The sequence below is a fragment of the Cupressus sempervirens genome, chromosome 4 (assembly GCF_028749045.1).
Source record: "Cupressus sempervirens isolate cs-2001-9-10 chromosome 4, ASM2874904v1, whole genome shotgun sequence".
Classification (NCBI taxonomy): Eukaryota; Viridiplantae; Streptophyta; class Pinopsida; order Cupressales; family Cupressaceae; genus Cupressus; species Cupressus sempervirens.
The window spans coordinates 50937412-50948040 of record NC_143121.1 but is presented as its reverse complement, the minus strand read 5'-3'; positions in this window follow the sequence as shown (position 1 = coordinate 50948040).

The window sequence follows — 10629 nt, the reverse complement described above, 5'->3', positions numbered from 1 at the left end:
TCACACATAAGAGAACACAAGACACCAAGATTTAATGTGGCTTATCCAATCCCTAGGCTACGTCCACCAACAAGTCCAATATTATTATTATCTAGTGATTACAATCTATAATCCATCACAGCTCAATACCGTTGCAAGAACTAATTTTTGCATCACACATTATGAAAATCCCTAACCCTAAGACTTTTTATACAAGATTTTTTCCACTTACAAAATTATGGCTAGAATAATAGAAAAATAGTAGTTGATACCTTTTACAATATAAGGTCATTTTTGGCTTAGAGGGTGTTTCCCTTGAAAACCCTATAAGGGCATTGCCCCTCGACCCCAAAACCCTGTAGTGATGATGCCCCTTGACCTCATCTTGGGGGTGCTAGCCCAAAACCCTTGTAAAAATGATCTAGAGGGAAACTATGTTGAATAAAACTCTAAGTCTGATTAGGCTCCACATCACAACAATCTCCTACTTGGAGATTGATCAGACTCCAAAATAATAACCTCCCACTTGAAGATTGATCATAGCACCACTAAATCTGTAGTACCCACTGGAATATATCAAACCACCCTAGACTCTGTTGTTTTTTTATTTTGTTTAGTCTAGGAGACCAACCAAAGCTGAAAAGGAGTTTAGCTTCTCCATTGTTACTACGTTTATAAACATATTTCCTAGATTATCATCTATATGTATCTTCTCTAGCTTTAATTATTCATCATCCAAAACTAACCAAATGAAATGGTATTGCAACTGTATGTGTTTTGTCTTTGAATGCAGAGCTGAATTCTTTGTAAGATGAATGGCACTCTGACAATTTGTAAGCACATAATTATCCTTCTGATGGTGTCCCAATGCTTCCAAGAAGAACTAAAGAAATATCATCTCTTTGGCTACCTCTGTAGTAGTAACATACTCTACCTTTGTAGTGGATAAAGCATTAACCTTCTGCAACCTAGAAACCCAACTCACTACTGTCCCACTAATAATAAATACATAACCTATAGTACTCTGCCTAGTATCAATATCCCTTGCCAAATCTGAGTCAACATATCCCTATAAATTAGTAGTAGAGCCCCCAAAATGAAGACACTTACTAGATGTTCCTCTCAAATATCTGAGAATCCATTTAATTGCATTCCAATTCTCAACACTTGGATGAATAATATACCTATTAACAACTCCCACTATATGTGCAATATCTAGCCTTGTACATACCATAGCATACATCAAGCTTCCTATAGCTCAAGCATAAGGTATCTTAGACATATTATTCTCCTCTTTTTGTGTCTAGGAAACATCTCCTTAGTCAAATTCAAATGACCAGATAAAGGTGTGTTGACAACTTTAGCATTCTCCACAGAGAAACATTGCAACACCTTCTCAATATAATCAAACTAAGATAATGTCAATTTCCTATGCTTCCTATCTCTACAAATCTACATACCAAGGATTTTTTTGCTGCCCCCAAATCCTTCATAGAAAATGAAGATGCTAACTATTCCTTCAACCCCTTAATGTGATCCATGCTATACCTAGCTACAAGCATATCATCAATATATAAACATAAAATAATGTAGTTGTGATCATCTAGCCTCTTAAAATAAACACAATGATATGAATGAAACCTACTATATCCATGCTCATGCATAAACTTGTCAAATTTTAGATACCACTGCTGAGGTGCTTGCTTCAAGTCATATAATTTTTTTTTCAATCTACACACTAAGTTCTCCTTACCTTTGACATCAAATCCTTGTGGTTGTGCCATATATATCTCTTCATCCAAATCACCATGAAGGAAGGTTGTTTTAACATCAAGCTAATCCAATGCAAATCTTTAGTAACCACAATACTTAAAATAGTATGAAAAGAAGTCATTTTAACAATAGGAGAGAATATCTCATCAAAATCAATGCCTTTTTTCTATGCAAATCCTTTTAAAAATAACTTATCTTTAAATATTTTCTTTCCTACATCCTCTTCTTTTAATTAATAAACCCATTTATTTTGTAAAGTCCTTTTACTCGTAGACAACTTGCATAAATCACATGTATTATTTTTCAGCAAAAAGTCCATTTCTTCTTGCATTACAGACTCCCATTGAATATTTATATCCACCTGCACAACTTCATCATAACCTTTAGGTTCACCAGCATTAGTAAGTAAAATAGAGTACAAAGAATGAGAAAATCTTTCTAGAGGTCTACCTGGCTTTGTTGACCATCTAACATTCATTGGTGTGTATGGTATTTGTCATTGTAGTTGTTGCAGATCAATGAAGAATTGTTGGAACATCATCTTTTGGAGTATCATCCAATAGTACATAATCATCTTCTTTCGTCTCATGTTTTTGCAATAGATCTTTGTACAACACTTTTTGATTGACTATGGCATCCCTGTTTCTTACAATTTATGATTTTCAAAATCACAAACCTATAACCAAATTCATTAATGCCATATCCAACAAATATGAATTTCTTTGACTTAGCTTCTAGCTTGGTTCTATTTTTAAAAACCAAATATGAGAAAACGCATCACAATCAAAGGTTTTAGGAAAAGAATAACTCATCTTCTTACTAGTCCATGCTTCCTTTGGAATACCACAACCTAAAGGAGTAGATTGACCTCTATTAATCAAATGTAAAATAGTACTAATAACCTCTACCCACATATTTAAGGGTGTTGGTGTAAATAAGTATTTGCTTATTACACTTACTTAAGTTTTACTTAGGTTAATGCATTATTTAATTATTTTGCATTATTTTATTATTATTCTAGGTGAGACACTTAGGAGTTTGTGTACTCTTACTGAGTTACACAACTCTAATTATGCACATGGTGTCTACAACATAGGAGTATGCATCATTCACTGAATTGTCATGATGACAACACAGTTATCTCCACTCCTCATTTAGCACATGTTGTCTACACCACTAATTTGTATGCTACACCATTGTAGACTTATCCTCACATCATCACACTTAATCTTGTGCTTAATGGAGGATAACCCATATCTGGTGGACATGTGCTTGGTTGTATGACATATCATGATGCTAACTTCTATGCATTCTAGAAGCTCTCCTGAGGCCTTTATATTCAAGCACTCCTAGTGTACTCTCATCCAATTATTGAATGAATATCATCATTTTGATCATACTTTGTCTATTTTGGTCTACTGTGTGTTGAGTTCTTTAGTTCTTGGGTGAATTCTAGCCTAAGTCAAATTCTTACATGGTATCAGAGCTAAGGGAGATTCTCATCACGTAGCCATTTGAGACTATTCATGCTTCAACACCTCAACATGAATCCAAAGGATCTGCCAAAATTGGGAGCATCTAGAGCCAGATCTGACCTCACTGTTGCATCCAAAGTGTCAATTCAGTGAAGATCCACTAAAAACTTGCCTATCTTGGGTGAAAGTTGATCATGAGGCAAATTTTTTTTGCAAATCGAAACTCGGAGGCCCAGATTTGCAATTGGGTATGATCATTTTATTTGATCTGATTATTTAATGTTCAGATCTACATTTATTTATTCTCTATAAACTTTTTCTTGAATTTATTATTTTTAGAATTTTTAAATTTGAGGGCAGAGAAAAAGAAATTTTTTGCCAAACCGAGTAGTGACACCCATCTTGGCTCTTTATTTTGGTAGGGAATATTTGTATTTTATTTGCAAGGTTTAAATTCATATTCTGCAGGCTTTGTATTCCACTCATCTCAGCTTGTACACCTCTGTGAATCAAATCTAGGCAATGATGAATATTTCCTCGAATACCCGATGTCATTTTTCCACAGCATTTCAGTAAATCTTACTTCATCGATGGGCCTCCTCTTTTCTTATTCAATGGTGGCAGTTTTCTATTAAAAAGAACTTGATGCACTATACCCACAAATGTGGGACAATTCTCTAAAACTTAGCAAGTGAAAGTTGAGTTCTCTGACATAACACAGAGAATCTTTGGGTGAATATTCTAGCTCCCTGCAAATTCAGTCAGGCACCCCATGAGTCAACACCCACATCACAGGTCCATGTGAACCATTCTACGCTTGACATGTGGACATCAGCAATACGACCAGTCAATGCCTATTGCAATACACATTAGCACTGTCACCCACATCATGCCCAATCAGCAATGATATAGATAGACACGCCAGTGTACCTGAGAATTGCATTCAACATCTGCCTCATCTACTGAGTAAGTAGATCATATGCCACGTGGATAGACATGTCATAGATTCTGTACAATTACGTATGGTATGATGGAGCAAGTGCCACATCATGCTGATGTCATCTTTGGCCAAGGGTTTGTTGACATCATCAATTTCTAAAGCTTAAAATTGATGCCCATTTGGACATCATTACAAGGCCAAATTGCACTATTGTGACGATTGTATGACCATCAAATTTAACCCCATCATTCGCTGATGCAACCCCTCTCTAGATTCTTTTTTTTTTTTGCAGTCCAATTTCAAGAGGCCATAATTTGGACATCCAAACTCCAAATTAGGTGCATTGCTTTTTAAAATTGGGTAAAATTTTCTAAATTTTTAGTGGTGCAACTCTTTTCTAGTTTTGTGCACGAATTGTTTAGAAATTGCATTTTCTTGCGACTGTACCTGGATAATCCTACATTTGGCAACTTCAAATGCTTTGTATAGGCACATCTAGAGTCAAAAATAGGTTCCATTTTTTTTGAAAGTGCATTTTTTTTGTCTACTTTCTAGATCTAGGATCAGATTGTAGTGTTGTATGGACAAAATTGTAACTTTCAGCAATAGGGCCTTTCTTTGCTTTGTAATGCTTCATAATTGTAGCACATTGTAAAGTTTCAAATTTGTACTCTATTAAGAGGTTGTAACAAGAAAATTCAAAAGTCCACAAAGGCCAAAATTGGCAAGTGGCCCATTGTAATCATACTACTGATAAAGTGCCCAAAGCATCTATTTTGGGGGGGTTTCTTGATTTAGTGAAAAGGGGGGGTATTCTTGGTGTTGTGTTCTCTCTTTTTTGCACTTTTCTTTCATTTTTTGCATTATGGGAAACTTTAAGTTTCCTAAATTAACTCCTCATAACTATGTTTCATGGTCAATCAAAATGTTGTATCACTTAATGCATAATGGAGTTTCACAATATGTAAATGGTACTCTTTCTAAACCAGTAGGTGATAATGTATCAACAAGTGAAATATCTAATTGGGTAGAAATGGATAGGAAAGCCCTAGATGATATATGTTTGGGGGTAGATGATAAGATCATGTATCAGATCAAGAAATGTACTACATCCAAGGAAGCTTAGGATACCCTCAAAATCCTTTATGGTAAAGTGTCTGAAGAGGATGTTTTTAAAATTGTAGATGAGATTGTATCCTTAGATCCTAAGTCATATGACTCAATACAGGACTTCATTATTAATTTGAATGAATTAAGGACAAAGCTTACTAATTGTGTGAATTCCATCAATGATGACAGACTAATCTATCTCATCCATAACAAGCTACCATCAGAGTATTCCACATTTGTATCTTCTTTTAAAACCTCAAAGACTACTTTAGGGTCTACCTACAAGAAAGTCACTTTTGATGAATATGCAAAACTATTGGATGATGAAGAAAAGAAGTTGAGATCAATGGTGATTTTCAAATCACCTCAGTCCAAAGCATTGGTGGCCAATGAGGGTTCTCAAAATTCAGCTGGACAATCTTCAAATAGAGGAAAGGGTAAGAAGAAATGGAAGAGAAAATATGAGGATACAGAAAAGACAACACCTCAATCCAATCAACAATGAAAGTCCTCGAATTCCAACAAGAAAGGGGACAACAACAATAAGGAGAAGAAAAAGGGTGCTTATTGCAAGAAATCAGGTCATGAAGAGCATGAGTGTTATCTTTAAAAAATTGATAAGTTAACCAACATCATGAAGAAACATAATGTTCCATTGCCTAATTCTTACAAGGAGAAAGGGTCATCTTCAGATTCAATTAGCAAAGGGCAACCATTCATGGAAAATGAAAACTCTTCAAAAGAATTGATATTTGACTCAAGTGCCTCATATCATATGGGTTCTTCAAAGGAGGATTTTTCTTCATTGAATCACTCAAAGGTACTAGACATCTTCATGGGGAATGATAGCAAAATGGAAGTTGAAAGGAAAGGAAACGTGGAGATGGAAAATGGAGAGTTTCAAGAGGTTCTCTATGTTCCAAATCTAAGTTCAAATCTCCTATCAATCTACCAAATCACTCACCTTGGAGATGGACATAGAGTTGAGTTCCTTCCAAACTCAGTTCAAGTGCACAGTCTTAAAGACAATTCCTTGGTTGCAGTAGGGAAATTGAATGATCACAAGAGATTGTACTCTTTCTCTCATTTTGTACCCAAGTCTCCTTCAAAGGCCTCTCTATCACAATCAAATTCAAACATGCAATTATGGCATGAGTAGTATGGTCATCTTGACTACCACTATCTTTAGCAACTTTGTACATACCACATGGCGAAAGGTCTACCTCAAATAAACTTTTCTAAGGGTGAATGTTCAATAGATTCAATGGATATGCATCCAGAAGGGAAGTTACAAAGAGGGAAGTCCTCTAAAGCAATAGGTGTTCTACAAATGGTTCACATGGTATTAGCAGGTACTTTTGTATTTAGCTAGGGTCGCTACATACTTACCTTTGTTGATGTCTTTTCAAGGTTCACTTGGGTCTACTTTTTGCATAACAAGAATGAAGTGTTGGACAAGTTTCTAGACTTCAAGACTCATGTAGAATGGAAATTCAGGAGAGCCATCAAAGTACTCTGCATGGACAATGGTAGCATGTATGTGAACAGAAGACTTAAGGACTTTTGCAAACATGAGGGCATTGATCTTCAAACTCCTACAGCATTTAGTCTACATAAGACAGATGTTGCAACGTTGAGGATCTGAACTCTTAAATCTATGGCAAGTTGCATGATTCATGCCAAGTCTCTTGATCCATCATTAGAAGTTGAAGCAATCTCAAGTGCCACTCACATTCTTAATTGTTCTCCTCATCCAGCCTTAGATGGAAAAACTCCTTTTGAGACATGGTGCAGTAGAAAACCTATTGTGACATACTTCAGAGTCTTCGGTTGTCCTACATGGGCAAAGAGATCTTCTAGGGGATGCAAGGCACAGTCATCTTAGCCTTGTACCTTCGTTGGTTATGAAGATAGTGTAAAGGTAAGACTTCTAGATCCTGAGACTCATCAAATTTTTGTGGAGAAGGATGTACATTTTGAGGAAAGTTCACCAAGCTTGTCCTCTACTCCTCTTCGCACATCATATAGTGTGGAAACTAATAGTGATTTCAGCGAAAACACTTCAACAACTTTATAAATGTGGGGTTCTATCAACAGATATAGTGAGAGGTCACTTCATCAGTTCAGTCCACATGCATACATTGCCACAGTGATAGGTCCAGAACAACAAGGTACATCTAGTCTTCTAGATACAGGTTCAGTGACAGATTTGGGGGATAGTATTCATGATCTGCCTCTTCCTCTTGATGAAAAATTACCTTCTTTAGGTGTCACAAGGGTTCCACACTCTCTTGTTCATTCTCTACATGATCAATCATCATAGGTTGAAGTGATTGTGGATACTTATGATCAGCAGTTGCAGCAGGGTTCTTCATTAGTTGTAGAGATAGACAATTCTTTGGGATAGTTTCTTCAGCCAGTTGAGCAAGTTTCAGAGACATTACTTATCCATGGGATTCTTTCCACACATAGTGGAAGCATCTCATTTGTACCCTTGGCATTATTTCTTCCTAAGGGGAGGAACACCATTTTGTAGTCTTGCATCAGCTTCTTCATTAGAGTAGTCACTGTTCGGCATTCTTCTTTGGGAGGGGAGCCTATCCTATCTCTGTTCCTCTTCTCATCATTCTCTTATGTATATACTAGATGTATGTCGTAATGGGGGGGTCTTGATCACTCCATCCATCTATGCATCCCTATTTATCTCTCTTTTTGGGGGAGGGTTTTTCCCATGAGGTTTTCCCTATTTCCTCACTTTATGGGAGATTACATATCATTATGTACATGGTTACCTAATATGGCCTAGTAGTCGGGACCCATCTTGCATATCATCCTAGATTTTGTAAGCTTAAGGGCATTCCCCTAACTTGCACTTAAGGGGGGGTGTTGGTGTAAATAAGTATATACTTATTACACTTACTTAAGTTTTACTTAGGTTAATGGATTATTTAATTATTTTGCATTATTTTATTGTTATTTTAGGTGAGACACTAAGGAGTTTGTGTACTCTCATTGAGTTATGCAACTCTAATTATGCACATGGTGTCTACAACACAGGAGTATGCATCATTCACTGAGTTGTCATGATGACAACACAGTTATCCCCACTCCTCATTTAGTACATGTTGTATACACCACTGATTTGCATGCTACACCATTGTAGGCTTATCCTCACATCATCGCACTTAATCCCATGCTTAATGGAGGATAACCCATATTTGGTGGACATGTGCCTAGTTGTATGACATATCATGATGCTGACTTCTATGCATTCTAGAAGCTCTCTTGAGGCCTTTATATTGAGGCACTCCTAGTGTACTCTCATCCAATCATTGAATGAATATCATCATTTGGATCATACTCTATCTATTTTGGTCTACTGTATTCTTGTGTTGAGTTCTTTAGTTCTTGGATGAATTCTGGCCTAAGCCAAATTCTTACAAAGGGCAAACCTACATGCAACCTCATGCTTCTTGCATGCTCCATTATAGTCTTCTTCATGCATTCAGCCACTTGATTTTCATGTGGAGTCCTTGGAATAGTTTTTTTGTCTACAAATACCATTAGTGGAGAAATAATCTTCAAATTCATGTCTATAATACTCATCACCATTATCAAATCTAAGACATTTTAATTTCTTACCAGTCTCATTTTCAACCAAGCATTTATATTTCTTAAAAGTTTGAAATACATCAGATTTTTATCTAAGGAGATAAACCCATCCTTTTCTAGTTATATCATCAATAAATGTAACATAATAATGAGATCCACCAAGGGAAGATACCTAAGCTATTCCCCATACATCTGTATGCACAAGCTCTAATCTCTCACTTTTCTTTTCCTTTCCAGTCTTTACAAAACTCACTCTCTTTTGTTTTCCATACACACAACTTTCATTGAAATCCACATTGACACATTTCAAACTTGGTATAACTTTCTTTGAATGAAGTGCCTTCATACCTTTCTCACTCATGTGCCCAAGTTTTTTGTGCCATAGCACTGTATCAAAATCTATAGTAGCTATTTGTTCCCACTACTCAATTGCAGCAACTATTATTGAACATTCATTTTTCTCTAAAACAATCAAAGTAGAAGACACAATATGACCTCTACAAAGATATAAGGTGCATACTTTCTCATCTTTTTCTACTACAAGGGAACCTTTTGAAGCCTTCCAATTTTTATCATTAAAAGTAACTATACAACCCTCATCACTGAGTTGCCTTGTTGAAATTAAATTTCTACTCAACATTGGAACATGTCTTACCTCATGTAGTAGCCAATGATTCCTATTCAAAATTTTAATCTTAACTTTTCCCTTTCCAAAAATCTAATAGGGTTCATTATCCCCCAAATAAACAAGCCCAAAATCCCCTTGGACATAATCAATAAAATAAGTTCTATGAGGTGTAGCATGAAATGAAGCACCAAAATCTAAAACCCATGAATTTTCAACACTTTCTAAAGAGAGAAGAAAAGAATCCTCTTCAGATTTTTTACTTACCACATTTTCCTTCTTGTTCCCTTTGGGTTTACCTCCTTCATTTTTCTTTTGAGTCCAACAATCTTTCTTCTTATGCCCTTTTTTACCATAGTACTAGCAATCTCTTGGTCCTTTAGATTGAGACCTCTTCCCCTTTGAAATTCCTCTTGATTTCCCATGATTTCTAGAATTATTTCCTATCTCGGTCATTCTACCTATAGTTTGTGTATTCAAAGCACTTCCTAATATATTAGATCTAGAAACAAAATTACTCACAACCATTACCAATCGATTCCAACTTTTAGGAAAAGAACACAAAATCAAGAGAGCCCTAATTTCTTCATCAAAATTAATACCCATAGCAGATAACTAACTATTAATAGTATTAAAATCATTTAAATGATCTGCAATAGATCCACCTTTTACCATTTTTATATTAAACAAATGCTTCATGATAAATACCTTGTTTGAAGCAGAGGGCTTTTCATATAATTTTGCTAGGGTTTCCATCAACTCTTTTGTTGTCTTCACTTTTGTAATGTTAAATGTCACTGATGGTGCCAAGTATAATCAAATGCTTCCAAATTCCTTTCTATCTAAAATCTCTCATTCCTCATTTGTCATAGTTCCTTAGTTTTTAGTTTTTCCTTCCAATGGCTTCCATAAATCCTTTTGATAGAGATAGTCTTCCATTTGCATCTTCCATAACTGAAAGTTCTTCCTATTAAACTTGTCAACCCTCTTCTTACCTTCGTCTACCATCATTCCCACTCAATTGTGAGACTCCCATTCAACTGTAAAACCATCTTACAAAGGATCACTAAAAAAAATGACATTGATCTGGCTTAAAAAAAAATGATGACCAACCT